The 15,913-nt window shown below is 42.6% G+C and overlaps 1 protein-coding gene across 4 annotated transcripts in view; it reads right to left on the bottom strand.

The window, feature by feature from the left end:
• Positions 1-15,913, bottom strand: part of tpk1 (thiamin pyrophosphokinase 1) — a 381,820-nt gene that overhangs the window by 351,683 nt on the left and 14,224 nt on the right. The window contains exon 1 of one of the 4 annotated variants that reach the window (XM_078236408.1): positions 11,136-11,280. The exons of the other annotated variants lie outside the window; for them this stretch is intronic. The gene's annotated coding sequence lies outside the window, so the exon portion shown is untranslated. Of the gene's footprint in view, positions 1-11,135; positions 11,281-15,913 lie in introns of those variants that run through there. 4 annotated transcript variants of the gene reach the window in all.

Below are 15,913 nucleotides of genomic sequence, written 5' to 3' on the forward strand. Positions count from 1 at the left end.
TTTTTATTGACAACTCAAAACATAATCCTGTTTTCCAGCATTATCTAGTGCCAGTTAATATTCTGCACTTGACAATAAGAGTGCAAAAATGCTTTCCAATGACATCCACAGTGAAGAGATATTAATTTGTCAAGAGGGAAAAAGTAAAGTGCACTTTGAAAGAATTACTGCAGTTAACCTGCAACCAATGAAAAACTTCTGAGTTTTAGAATGCTTTCACTTCGTTTTGGCTGAAGAATACTACTCATGTCATGATTCTATAAGTATCTGGGCTTTTGGTGCTGGCTCTTATATCTGAATTGTGTAGAAATAGCATAAATGCATTTTCATCGAGAATTGCAATCAAACACAAAAAGAAGTCCATAAATATACAACATTTAGGTCTATTTACACATTTTAAAAATGCCAAGGTTTAACATGTTAAAACTTCCACTCAGGTAAAAGAGAGTCAACCATCACAACAGGTATAACTATCAGGTCACACTAAGCATTAACCAGGAATTGCTAAGCATTCGCCAATTCCAACCTCTGTCTGGCCTTAACAATCTACCTCTATGTCCTTTTTTAAAGTAATCAAGTCATAGTTTAGTAATATGAACTTCCAACATCAGGACTAGAGACATGGTGCAATAATTTGTATTATATAAATTAGAGAACAAGCTTACTCATGACTCCTACATTTGTCATACTAGTTCCATCCCTTCCACAGTGAAAGCTAAAATAACATTACTACCGCTATATATGACTAGCATCTAGCCTCAGTTAAGAAGGGATTTCATTTGCACAAGCTTCAAAACTGAAATGTGGCATGCTGAGCTCAAAGTGAGGAATGTTATCACTTAGGAATAGAGCGCTTCCATTTCAGCATGGTTAGCTGGAGAGTTGTCTATACCCTTCCTCCTTATACAATGCAGCTCAGAAGAGCATTCCTCCCATATTAGTGTGGCACTTCCAGTTCCCTTGTCAGCTGCTCTGTCAGCTCTCCAAGTAAAATCACTAATTTACAATGAATTAGGTGCAATCCAATCCTGTGGGCCAGTGATACTTGGAGCTGGATCAAGACTATTTAAAACCCTTTATATTACAGGATCAGACAGGAGATGTGCAAAATTCCCTGGGTGCATGAGGTGACAGCCCAGTGTCTGAGACATTACTTCACCCAGTTATGTTCCCTACCCACAAAATTCGTTTTAAAAAATTGAAACAAAAACTTGTATAAAACACAACTTCAAGACATTATTTTGTGCTGTCGCTTCAACAAACAATTATCTGTTTCATACTAAAATCCATTGATCCACTGAAAGTGAAAACCGTTTACTAGTCCACTGGAATTCCGCACATTCAAAGTTCTTCAGCTTGGCTGCGGGTATGGTGCAGATGTATGCATCACAATGAGCATGCCCAGTGATAAATGGCAAGCGCCAAAAAAAATGAAACTAATAATGAAATAATATACGCAACAGCACATTTCAACTTTTACTCAATTTTATAGCGTTGCATCATTGGATTATCATAAAAGATGTCTGAATCAATTATTTTCATAACCAAATATTCATTTGATTCTAAAATACAAGCTGGCACCGCTCAATGGCTAATTACGCTTTGAGTGCCTTGGTGCAATTGTTTGCGTGCTGCTAAATGCTCCCAAATACATTTACATTAAATTAAGTAGATAAAAACTAAAAATAGATATCAGTTTACGTGTAATTGAATCATGTCAGCAGCTCGTAATTCATCAAGACTATCGGATTATATCTACATTGATCATCTGCAGCAGCAGTGAGTCGTTTTTCATGGCATAACAATATATTTCCTAAAGGGATTTTGTTGCCCGGTTAGGAAAGTTAATGGTTATAGTTAGATCTTCAAGCACAGCGCAGTAAAGCAAATTTATCACAGCTCTCTATTACATATTAACCTCCACTGCAACAGAATCATCAATGCAAACAGGAGCTGCAGCCAGCCTTTTCATTATTTTAATAAGGTTCAATGTCATCTTGCAATTCTCTGGCCAGTTTTTATAGAATTATAATCTACCTAAAAATTAATTTTGGGCAAAGGTTTATCCCAAAACAGCTACTCCAGACACTCGCAAACCATCATTTACTAACTAGACTAGCATAGGAAAAATGTCAACTTAAAAAGGTACAAGAGGGATGTTTACTATCCCAAAGTGAGTAATCATCTCATGGGTATAACTTACAGGAGAAATGTTTGAAACAAAAATGCAGTTGAAACCATTGAGGCCACTGATATAATATGAGGGTTGGATATTAATGCAATTGCGCACAAAAGTAATACATTTGACATTCTCTCTTTCTCATTTCAACATTATTTATGCCTAAATTTGCGAAACTGCACATTACCATCTTTAGTTTCTATACCTGTCCCTTTATCACTTGTGTTATTTAATCACACCTCCCTCTATGCTTCTATAGATTTTTACAGTATGTTCTTTCCCTACCTGCTTGAAAGCTGTTCATCTTTCACCTCTGATGGAAATCATTAACCAGAAACATTAATTCAATTTCTGTCTCCACAGACAGTGCTGAGTGTTTCCAGCATTCCCTACCTCAGCCAAAACAGCAAGATGGTTGTGGGCGTCTGAGGCCAATTATTGGATCCTGAGGACAGCACTGCACGATTTCATTCAGGTAAACGTTTTTCCTCTATGATAAGGTCAGAAATGGGGTTTTTTCGGATGGTCCAACAATGCTCAGTTCCTGCACCACCATTAACATCTTAGGAAACAGTGACTGGAGTCTTAATTGGGCCCATGATAAGTACAATGCAGCTACAAAAGCAGGATAAAAGTTGGGCACTCTACAAATAGCTTACCTACTGCTCCATCAAAACTCTCTATTACCAATCTATAGGGTTAAAGATTAAAATGGAATACCTACCAGAATAGGTACAAATGCAACAATAAAAGTTCAAATTCTCCAGAAAAGAACAGTTGACTTGATTGGCACTCCTGCCACTGGACTCAATCTCAATTATGCAGTAGGTGCTGTTTTATATTCAATGTGAAAATTACTCCCCACACCTCAATTTCTAAGCATAGTTAACAATCATCAACGCAACTCAAATCTATGCTTACCTATCTAGCAGTAAGAAGTTTAACAACACCAGGTTAAAGTCCAACAGGTTTATTTGGTAGCAAAAGCCACACAAGCTTTCGAGGCTCTGAGCCCCTTCTTCAGGTGAGTGGGAATTCTGTTCACAAACAGAACTTATAAGACACAGACTCAATTTACATGAATAATGGTTGGAATGCGAATACTTACAACTAATCAACCGGGATATTGGGTTTATGTCACACTATTTCACATAAATATTTCTGCTTTTTTCCTCCTGAGTCTTTATCATGCGATCCTAGAATCAGAATTTATGTCACACTATTTGTAACTCCCACAGTTGCGTGGACCTGCAGAGTTTCACTGGCTGTCTTGTCTGGAGACAATACACATCTTTTTAGCCTGTCTTGATGCTCTCTCCACTCCCATTGTTTTGTTTCTTAAAGACTGGATTAGTTGTAAGTATTCGCATTCCAACCATTATTCATGTAAATTGAGTCTGTGTCTTATAAGTTCTGTTTGTGAACAGAATTCCCACTCACCTGAAGAAGGGGCTCAGAGCCTCGAAAGCTTGTGTGGCTTTTGCTACCAAATAAACCTGTTGGACTTTAACCTGGTGTTGTTAAACTTCTTACTGTGTTTACCCCAGTCCAACGCCGGCATCTCCACATCATGACTACCTATCTAGCAACATACTTATGAAATGTCAGATAGAGTCACAGAGGTCTACCGCACAGAAAGTGGCCCTTGGGCCCATCGAGTCTGCGTCGGTCAAAGACAAACATCCAACAATTCTAATCCCATTTTCCAGCACCTAGTCCACAGCCTTAAGTTTAAGTATTAGTGTCACAAGTAGGTTTTACATTAACACTGCATTGAAGTTACTGTGAAAATCCCCTAGTTGCCATACTCCGGCGCCTGTTCGGGTGCATTGAGGGAGCCTTGTATGCCTTGGCATCGCAACTGCACATCTAAATACTTCTCTGAGGGTCTCTGCCTCCACCACCCTTGCAAGCAGTGAGTTCCAGAATTCCACATCCTCCGGGTGAAAAAGATTTTCCTCACATCCCCTCTCAACCTCCTGCCTTTATCTTAAATCTATGCCCCGGTTGTTGATCCCTCCATCAAGGTAAAATGTTTCCTCCTGTCTACTCCATCTTGCTCCTCATAATTTTATACATCTCAGTCATGTCCCTCCCTCACTCTCCTCTGCTCCAAGGAAAACAACCCCAGTCTATCCAATCCCACTACATAACTAAACTCTCCAGCCCGGGCAACATCCTGGTAAATCTCCTCTGCATCCTTTCCAGTGCTATCACATCCCTCCTTTAATGTGGATTCCAGAACTGCACACAATACTCTAGTTGTGGCCTAACCAACATTTTATATAGTTCCAGCATAACCTCCCTGCTCTTAAACTCGATGCCTCGACAAATAAAGGCAAGGATACCATATGCCTTCTTAACCACTTTATCCACCTGTCCTGCTATCTTAAGGGATTGGTGTACACACACACCAAGATCCCTCTGATCCTCGATACTTCTCAAGGTCCTTCCATTCATCATATATTCCCTTGTCTTGTTTGTCCTGCCAAATCCGGATTGAATTCCATTTGCCACTGATCAGCCCTTTTGACCAGCACATTTATATCCTCCTGTAATCTAAAGCTATCCTCCTCACTAGTTACCACCCTACCAATTTTCGTATCATCCAATGAACATACTGATCAACCCTCCTATATTCAAGTCTACATCATTAATATAAACCACAAACAGCAAGGGCCCCAGGATCTCACTGAACACAGTCTTCGAGACTGAAAAACACCTTCAACCATCACCCTCTATTTCTTGCCACTCAGCCAATTCTGGATCCAATTTGCCAAATTTCCTTGGATACCATGGGCTCGTACCTTCGCTATCAGTCTCCCACACGGAACCTTATCAAAAGTTATGCTGATATCCAAGTAGACTATGTCAAATGCATTGCCATCATCTACACATCTGGTCACCTCTGCAAAAAATTCAATCAAGTTAGTCAGACATTACCTACCCTTAACAAAACTATGCTGACTGTTCTTGATTAATCACTGTCTTTCCAAATGCCGATTAATTCTGTTTCTCAGAATTGTTTCCCATCATTTCCCCACCACTGACTGGCCTGCAGTATCCGGGTCTATCTCTTCCTGCCTTCTTGAATAATGGTACCACATTTGCTGTACTCCAGTCCTCCAGCACCTCTCCTGTGGCCAGAGAAGAATTGAAAATTATTGCCAGCGCTCCTGCTACTTCCTAGAATTCCTCACTGAACACCCTGGGATACATTTAATCCGACCCTGGCGATTTATCTACTTTTAAGCCTGCCAGGTCACTCAGAACCTTTTCTCTGTCTATGTTAATTTATTCAATTGAATCACAGTCCTTCTCCCTGATTTCTACATCTACATTGTCTCTCCCACTAATGAACACGAACACAAAGTATTCATTTAGAACCCTGTCTTCATCTCTGGCTATTACCATTGTGGTCTCTAATGGGCCTCATTCTTTCCCTAATTATTCTTTTGCCCTTAATTTACTTCTAAAACAAAGGATTTTCCTTTATTCTATCTGCCAATATCCTTTCATTTCCTCTTTTTGCTCTCCTAATTTCCTTTTAAAGTTCCCTCTTGTACATTCTATAGTCCTCTAGGGCTTCTGCTGTTCTGAGCCCTCGATGTCTGACATAAGCCTCCCTCTTTCTCTTTATTCAATGTTGTATAACGCTCAATATCCAGGGGTGACAGGATTTGTTGGTCCCACCCTTTTTCTTTATTGGAACATATTGGCCCTGTATTGGCCTTGTACTCTCCCTATTTCCTTCTTGAATGCAAGAAGGAAATAGGGAGATTTCTGGGACATAAAAGAGTCTGCTCTCAGTCCACTCTGGCCAAATCATATCTGATCTTATTAAAATCAGCCCATCCTTGTCCTTTTCCATAACAATGCTAAATCTTACAGAGTTATGATTGCTGTCTGCAAAATGTTCTTCCACTGATACTTCAACCACTAACCCGGCTTCGTTATCTAAAATTAAGTTCAGGACCACCCCCTGTATTGTAGGATCTTCTACGTACTGGCTTATAAAGTTCTCCTGGACATATTAAGAATTCCGCTCCCTCGAAACCTTTTAGACTGTGACTACTCCAATTAATGTTGGAGAAGTTGAAATTCTCCAATGACTACCCTATTATTTTTACACTTCTTTGAAATTTGCCTACATATCTGCTCTTCTATTTCTGCCATACTGTTAGGGGGCCTATTAGAACACTCCCAGCAATGTGATTGTTCCTTTTGGTTTTTAAGTTCTACTGTTATGGCTTCATTTGAAGAGACTTCTAAGGTGTCGTCCTCCTTAATGCTGCAGTTGATTCCCTGATGAAAATTGTGACACCCCCTCCTCTTTTACCTCTTTCCCTATGTTGCCTGAGGATCCTATATCCTTGAATGTTGAGCTGCAAATCTTGACCCTCTCTCAACAATTTCTCAGTGACAGCAATCACATCATACCCCCATGTTTTAATTTGTGCCCTCAACTTATCTGACTTGTCAGACTCCTTGCATTAAACTTAATGACATTCAATCTTCCTTGTGCCTTTACTGGCCTATAACTTTTATGTCTTCCTGACTCACTTGTTGTCTCTTTCGATTTTGGCTGTGAATCTTCCCCTGCTGAACCTTCCCTCAGGATTCCAAACCCCTGCTAAGTTCATTTGAACCTTCCCCAACAGCACGAGCAAACCTCCCTGCAAGGACACCAGTTCCATTTTGGTTCAGGTGCGTCCCATCCCCTTGTGCAGGTTCCAGCATCCCCAAATATGGATCCTATGTCGCTGAAATCTAAAGCCCTCCCTCCTGCACCATCTCTCCAGTCACACATTCATCTGGACAAACTTTCTATTTTGAAACTCACTAGCACATGGCATCGGAAGCAATTCAGTGACTACTACTACATGTTTTTTAAACTACTTCCTAACTCCCTAAATTCTACTTGCAGGATCTCATCCCTTTTTCACGATAGCATTGATACTAATATGTACCACCATTTGTGTCTGTCTGCCATCCCCCTTTCAGAATGTCCTGCAGCCGTTCAGTGACTAGATTGATTCCAGAGATGAGAGGGTTGTTTTATGAAGAGAAATTGAGCAGTTTAGCCTGTACTCTTTCGAGTTTGGAAGAATGAGAGGAGATCTAATTGAGCTATATAAGATAATAAAGGGGATTGACAAAGTGGACATTGAGAGGATATTTCCTCTTGTGGGGCATTCCAGAACGAGAGGTCATCATTTTCGGATAAGGGGCAGCAGATTCAAAACAGAAAGAGAGAAATTACTTCTCTCAGAGGGTCGTGAATCTATGGAATTCACTACCCAGAGTAAGGTGGATGCCAGGACATTGAGTAAATTTGAGGAGATAGACAGTTTTTAATTAGTAATGGGTTAAAGGGTTATGGAGAATGGACAAGAAAATGGAGTTGAGGCCGAAATGAGATCAGCCATGATTGTACTGAATGGTGAAACAGGTTTGAAAGGCTGAATTACCTACTCCTGCTCCTAGTTCTTAAGTTCTTAAATGAAAATCTCTCTTTCTCTCTCCTTCTCCCAGAGGGCTGCAGCCCTGGACTTTTGCATCATCTGTTAAGTCCAATTAGAGGAATGTTTCTGACTAAAAGCCTACTGGATTAAGTTTTCTTTTGAAGAAGAATGTCCCTCGTGGGGCACTGCATTTATGTTATTCAGGTACTAAAATAACGAACAGCACTAATAGTAAATTAACATTTAAATTAAGGCCATATTACGCCAACTAATTTACAGCTGATCCAGCCTGTGGGGCCAGTCCTTCACTGAGGAGGAAGCTTTAATCTACTAAAATAAGCATCTCAACCCTTTTTTAATTATTTTAATTTTAAGCCGTCAAGCAAGTGATTGCTGTACTGTATTAGTTTTCCATGATCAGAATGTGGAAAAAGCAGGAGTTATCAACATGGGGCATCTAAAACTGTAAGACAACATTAAAAACATTAGGAAGCAGAGGTGTTCCAGAACAGGAAAATGTTCCACCAAACAGCTTAAAGATGTTAAGCATTGTGAGCTCACGCCTCAGCATTTCCCTCTCTCTTCATGTAGATTGTCCTCGATTGTCTGAAGGCTCTTCTACCCGTAGCACCATACTGTGCAATCTTGCCATGTTATCACAAAGGGACATGTATGAGGAGGCAGGCCCCAAGAACCACCTCAGCCAGTACGGTGACTAAATCCACACCCTCAGTGTAATTAAGCATCACACACTAACCGTTTCAGGTAACTAGTTGTAATAGGTCTGCGGAGGCAGAAGTCCCTTCACCAAAATCCCTTTATTTACAACTCTAACAGCAGTACACAGAGCGCTATCCATTAGCAGTCTACCTCCAGGCGGGGGGGTGTCAGAGGAACTAACACTCCCGGTTAAGTACAAGGCAAAGACTTCCTGGTTGGCCCATCAATTGGATCTTTAATCAGAAACATCTTTTTGCGTTCAACCAAATAAACAAAATCAACTTAACTTAGGGACAACTTAAAAAGGGCAGTTCCCTAAATGGATGGGAACCGCTCGAAACAAAAGACAAAATGGAAAGGAAACTTAAAACATCAAATTAAAATGTGATTAAAGGAGTCAATAATACACCCCAGTCCCTGCGGTGCCCAGCGGGCACGGAAGGCATTAGCGGTGCCCTCAGACACTGCATGCTCCCTGCCCAGGGAGACTCAGCCATGAACACAGCCACGGTAGAGGGGCAGACAGTCAGGTTGGACGACCCCCTCAGTCGCCTGCTGCCTGGACCCGTAGATGACACGCCTTGCCAGGCCCAGGAGCAGGTTCACGAGGAGGTCCACCTCTTTCCCCACCTCCCCTCCGCACCAGGTGTCCGTAGATCAGGAGCGAGGGACTGAAGTGCAAACAAAACATCAACAAAAGGTTTTTGAGGAAACTGAAAAAGTTGTGCAGCCTCTAACATTCAACATAGACATGGTCCACAAACTCCACAAGGTTGCAAAAACCTTGCAGCACCCTCCACCCCAGGTCACCAAGATAGTGGGGGGAGATCCCTCTGTAGAGGGACCTCCACTGGGGACCTCCGCCGACCGGCGGCAACAAGGCCTGTGAAGGTGTATGCGGGCAATGGGCGAGGACATGATAGTAGAAGGTGTGCAGCAGCAACCCATACAGGAAACACCTCCATGCGGTAGCAAAGGGCATGGAGGGCATTTCCATAAGGCGACTCAAACTGTGGGGCACCTGACCTGGGAGGGGGGGGGGGGGGGGGGCTCTAGGCTTGGGGCCAATGTGAAATTCCGTCCGAGAAGGGGTACGTTTGGGCGGGATCCCATCGCACAGTTGCGCCTCCTCGAGACCATGTGTGCCCTCGGGTCTGAGCACAACCGTTTTAAGGTCTTGGATGGCTTTGGCCGCGTGCCAGACGACCACCCCATGCGCTCAGCAAGCTGGTGGGGGTTCATCCAGCCCACTCCTCCACCACCCAGCACGTCCCCGATCCTGGTCACCCCGGCGTCCACGGCCCTCCTCTCCGCCAGCTACCTGAAGTTATGTGGTTGGAGGAGCGGATTCCTGAGCAGCAGCTGCTCAGGAATCCGATAGCTGCTACTCCTGACGGGGGAGAGCTGTGGCGCGAGGCGACCGTGTTCCAGACTTTGAGAAGGTCCTGGTAAAAGACGGGCAATGCCCGCAAGGAGGTCCGAAGAGTCCCCAGATTTATGTACAGGAGCTGCACGTCATAGTTCAGGCCGTGCACCTGGCGGAAGAAATACGTCACCAGGGCACACCATCATGGAGGAGGCTCAACGTAAAGGTATCTCTGCAGGGTCTGGAGGCAGAAGGTCACCACCTGGGAGCGAAGGCACACCAGCATCTGACCACCCTCTTCAAGTGGGAGATGCAGAACCTCAGCAGAGACCTAATGCAGTATTTTGTCCCAGAAGAACCGGACATCATTAATGAAGCAGTTAGAGATGTTTGGGCCTCGGTCATTACCCTGTGGAACTCTTGCACCAATACCCTTAGGCTGGGATATAAGCTCCAACAACTACAACTATCTTCCTTTGTGACAGGTATGACTCAGAGTAGTGAAGAGCTTCTCACTCGTACTCACTGACTTATTTTGCTCGGGTTCCTTGATGCTATACTCAGTTCAATGCTGCCTTGGTGGCAAGGGCAGTCACACTCACCTCAACCTCTAAAATATAGTTCGTGACTATGTTTTGACCAAGGCTGTAATGTCATCTGCAGCTGTGTGGGCATGGCAAACTGGAAACTGAATACTAGTGAACTGGTTACTGGTAAGTGTTTGTGACTCCTTGCAACATGTTTTTTGATGATTGAGAGTAAACTGATGGTGCAGTAACTATTGCATTAAATTTCTGCTGTTCTCAATGGTCTAGGCATACTGGCTAATTTTCCACTTTGTATGGTAGGTGCCAAGTGTAGAGCTGTACTTGAGCAGCTTGGCTAGGGGCACAGCTGTCTTTGCAGCACAAGTCTCCATACTTCAGTCTTTGTGGTTGCTGAGAGATTGTTTGCCCTTGTGGGAGAATCTAGGACATAATAAGAGGGCATAATCTCAGAATAAAGGTCATTTGAGAGAGATGAGGAGGAATTTCTTCTCTCAGAGGGTAGTGAATCTGTAGAATTCTTTACCGCAGGGAGCTGTACAGGCAGGATCATTAAGTAAATTCAAGGCTGAAATAAACAATAAAGGGATCAACGGTTATGCGGATAAGGCAGGAAAGTAGAGTTGAGGATTAGCACATCAGATCAATCATGATCTCATCTCACCCTCATGGCATTGTGGGTCAACCCACAGCACATGGACTGCAGCGATTCAAGCTCACCACCATCTTCTCAAGGGCAACTAGGGATGCGCAGTAAATGCTGGCCAACTAGCGACACCCATGTCTTACGAATAAATTTTTTTAAAATGGTGGAGTAAACTCGATGGGTCAAATGGTCAACTTCTGATCCGACATCTTACCTTTCCTGCATCCAATAAGTCGCCCTTTGATATCACTTGAAATGAATAGAATTGACTAAAGACTGGCTTCTGAGATGCTGGTCATTCCACTAGGTGGCCAAGGTGCTTTACTCCTGCCCTGTTTTTGTCTTCCCCGAACATCTTCCTAGAACATTAAGACATGCATGTTCAGACCCTATGGTCGCAAATCTTCAAATGGATTCAACTTTGCAGCTCGAGGTTTGTCAGCACAGAAATTGTTCCCTAAAGTGACTTCACATATGCAAATAGGGGCCTTATGGTGTGAATTGAGTAAATAGCTAAAGCCAGTAGATTCAATCAGACATCTTTGCCAGCAAAGATCGGCTGTCCATTCAATACTGATATGAGAAATACAACCTTCCATGAATGGCTGTTGATGTAATTTAATGAGCTGCCCTACTATGATTTTGTTTTGGTATGCCTTCAAAAGGAATTGAATCACATATCCATGGATAAGCACGTCTGAAGAGAGAACCTGTAGTGAGAGTTAGCTTCAAAACCAGACTTTGTTGTTTATACCAGTTCAACAAGAAAGCTAGGCCAGATTGACTTAACAGCAAGTAAATTTCTATTGAAGGTCCAGTCAGAGAAAAAAAAACTTACGGCATTTTATTATTTTATGTATCTAGGAAGAGGACAGTGTGTGATTCACTGTTCTATACAGTTTGCACTGCATATAACTGGACTCTAAATCAGTCCTTTGGTCTGGCAGTGTTTGTATTTTGTGTATTATTTAAAAAGGGAACAACATTCTACATTCTAAAAGTCGGTGCACTCTGTAGGTGCTCTCTTAGAACCTTTAAATCTTGTAATTATTGACATATTCAGCAGATTAAATTTCAGTGAGCAATATGACGAGGAGAAAGAACACATAGGTGGTTTCCCATTGCCTTCCTTATGTGTGTAAAGAAACATAAGTCCACTTCCTGAAGGATGCTCCCATCTGTAAGCAGCTGTGTCCCTTGAGATTGTAGCTCCTCACCCATCACTAAAATTGTGTCATGGGATTTTTACACCCACCTAAGCACATTGTAAAATAAGTGTTTGCCCATTTAAGAGTAAAATAAGGAAGAATGTCTTCTGTTAGAGGATCGCTAGAATTCTCTTCCACAGAGAGAATGTGGAGGCTGGATCATTGAATGTATTCAAGGCCAAGATAGACAGATGTTTGATTTACAAGGGCATCGAGGGTTATTGGGGTAGGCAGGAAATTGGAGTTAATGGCTCAATCAGGTAAGCCACGATCTTATTGAATGGTAAACCAGGTTCGATGGGTCGAATGGCCTACTCCTGCTCCTATTTCTTATGATCTCACTAAGTTTTAGCTAGAGCCTGCGAGGGAATCAATTTCCATGTGTCACCACGAGGAAATGCAGCTGAGGACTTGCCAATGGAGAGGCTGTATACTGACAAGGAAAGTCTTAGATCTTTGCTGCTAGTCAGTGGTGTAAGCTGAAAATGAGAAGAAAATTAACAAGTGGAAAACATATTAACTCTCTTCACCCTCACACGATACATATCACATCGGCCTGTTGAACACAGGTAGAAGACATAGGTGCATCAGGTCCTTATCAGAGAGTTGCTCAACATTGACAATGGTATAATAGCAGTCCATACCAAGGAGCACCTTCAGTGGCCAATGGAAAAACACTCTCATAGCTGCAAAGCGTTTTCTTTAGCCATTAGCAGCAGGAAGGCAAATGTCATGACCCAGGATGTTACTATACTGCCAAATATCAGAAAATGCTCGAGATTTTGGTAGCTTCGGTTGCTGTCAGAAGCTGATGGAAGAAGGCAGTGTCTCTCTGTCCAGAGGCTTTCTGAAAGTTCCAAGACTGGGGAGCATTGGAAATTTGATCCAACATTCACAGGACCAATTCTCATCGGTGTGAAAAAGTGCAAATTCAGCACCACGTGAGCGTACTTGCTTTTTGTGCCAAGTCTGAAGGGTGTATGTCTGTGGGATGGTGTGTAACTTAGAATAGCAGAGATAACTAGCTGTTAGGAATTAGTCTGTGTAATGCTCAAGTCTTGCAACTGGTAAAAGTTATGCTAAATCTTTTTGTTATATTTCAACTGTTCCTAAATAAACTTTGTTTGATAAAAGCTTCCTATTGGGTCACTTGAATCATACTTGTAGGGAAACCCCTCCTATGCTCAGCCGTGCCAAAATCAAATATAAAACTTATTCTAGGCTACCTTCATAAAACGCTTTGGAGTTGCTGGCCTGAGTCTTAACATCTGTGATATGTTCTCCACATCGCACTCTTTCAAATATTCCAGGATGTCCTTTTGGAATGCCTCATGGAGGCAATAACCAACTCCATAATCATTCTGAGAGTTTGGCATCATTTAAATCAGTCTTGTGCTTTCTCCCTGCATTGGTAATCAAAGTCATCATAGAATCATAGAGTCATACAGTACAGAATAGGACCTTTGGCCCACCAAGTCTGTTCCAACAAAACTACACGAGATCTACACTAATCCCACTTTTCAGCACATAGCCCATAGCCTTGAATGTTATGACAGTTCAACTGTTCACCCACATATTTTTTAAAGGTTGTGAGGTTTCTTGCCTCCACCGTCCACCCAGGCAGTGCGTTACAGACTCCCACCACCCTCTGGGTGAAAAAATGTTTCCTAAAATCCTCTCTAAATCTCCTGCCTGTCACCTTAAAATTGTGCCCCCTCATATTGACCCTTTAACTAAGGGGAACAGCCACTTTCTATCCACCCTGTCCATACCCTTCATAATCCTATATACCTCAATCATGTCTCCCCTTGGCCTTCTCTGCTCTAACAAAAACAACCCAAGCCTATCGAGTACAGAAAAAGGAATGTCTTGTTGCAATTATACAAGGCCTTGGTGAGGCCACACCTGGAATATTGTGTGCAGTTCTTAGCCGAGGAAGGATGTTCTTGCTATAGAGGGAGCTCAGTGAAGGTTTACCAGATTGATCTCTGGGATGGCAGGACTGACATATGAGGAGAGATTGAGTCAGTTAGGATTATATTCACTGGAGTTCAGAAGAATGAGGGGGGTTCTCATAGAAACCTATAAAATTCTAACGGGACTAGACAGGGTAGATGCAGCAAGGATGTTCCCAATGGTGGGGGTGTCCAGAACCAGGGTCAGAGTCTAAGGATATGGGGCAAAATTTTAGGACCGAGATAAGGAGAAATTTCTTCACCCAGAGAGTAAGGAACCAGTGGAATTTGCTACCACAGAAAATAGTTGAGGCCAAAGCATTGTATGTTTTCAACAAGGAGTTAAATATAGCTCTTGGAGTGAAGGGAATCATTGGCTATTGGGGGAGGGGAGGATGAATGCAGGATCAGGCTATTGAGTTGGATGATCAGCCATGATCATAATGAATGGTGGAACAGGTTCAAAGGGCTGAATGGCCTCCTATTCCTATTTTCTATGTTTCCATCCAATCAAGACAACATCCTAATGAATCTCCTATGCACCCTCTGAAGCAAAATCACATCCTTTCTGCAGTGAGGTGACCAGAACTGCACACACCTTATCTAGGCATTCACTGGTTTTCTGTCTGCAATTTTAAGCTGACTTTCCAATATTGCCCATAACTCTGATGGATCTTTCTGGTCATCCTCAGACAAACCAGAGGCATTAGGTCTGTGCAAACATCCATTTCCAATGGCAATCCTAATCCCTCCACATCCACAACATCATGGTCTTGAAAACCTAATCCAAACCCTCCACATAAATGGTGTGAACTTTCCTAGGACATCAAATTTCATTTTCTGGAAATTTTCTTTCCATTCTAGTTCTGGAAATCTTGATGCCATTGCCTCAACAATTTGTTATTTTCTCTGAGGAACAACTGTTGCTTTAACAGTTGCAGGAAACTGCTATGGCTGCAAGAGCCAGGTCCCTGATACAGCACAGACTTTTAGCTTGCAGCCAGGAGAGGCCCTGTCATCGGGGCTGACTAATGGTGCACACATGCAGTGGTGTGAAGGTTTTCACATCTAAATAATGCTGCACTGAACTCTGTGGCAATTGTTTTTACTTTGATTAAAGCAAATTACTGCAGATGCTGGAATCGGCAACAAAAGAAGAAAATGCTGGAAAATCTCAGCAGGTCTGACAGCATCTGTGGAGAGAGAATAGAGCTGATGGTTCAAGTCTAGATGACCCTTCGTCAGAGTTGTTTTTACTTTGTTGGCACAGTGCAGAACTGGGAACGTGCTCAATTTAACTACTCACACTGCTGTTCGCCAATGTGAAAGCAACATTCCAGCTGTAGTGCATTCCATTAGGTGGGGCTTCTGATTTAATTCATTGTTTTCATTGTGGTGTTGACTTACTACCCCTGCCATAGCATCATAGAATCCCTACAGTGCAGGAGGAGTCCAGTCGGCTCATCGAGCCTGCACCAACAACAATCCCAACCAGGGTTATCCCTGTAACCCGATGTATTTACCGTTAATCCCCCTGACACTAAGGGGCAATTTAGCATGGACAATCAACCCAACCTGCACATCTTTGGAGTGTGGGAGGAAACCGGAGCACCCATAAGAAACCCACGTGCAAACTTCAGTCACCCGAGGCCTGAATTGTATTTGAATGAATATACTCTGCATATTAGCAAGCACACTATCAAAACAGCCTCCTCAGGCTTTGCAAGAAGTTTTCAAGAGGCAATTTCAAAAATAAGATCTTTCTAAAAAAGGAGGCTGAAGCAAAAGAAACGAGACTCACCAGCAGTGACACAATAGTACGAGTTATT

The sequence above is a fragment of the Mustelus asterias genome, chromosome 2 (genome assembly GCF_964213995.1).
Source record: "Mustelus asterias chromosome 2, sMusAst1.hap1.1, whole genome shotgun sequence".
Lineage (NCBI taxonomy): Eukaryota > Metazoa > Chordata > Chondrichthyes > Carcharhiniformes > Triakidae > Mustelus > Mustelus asterias.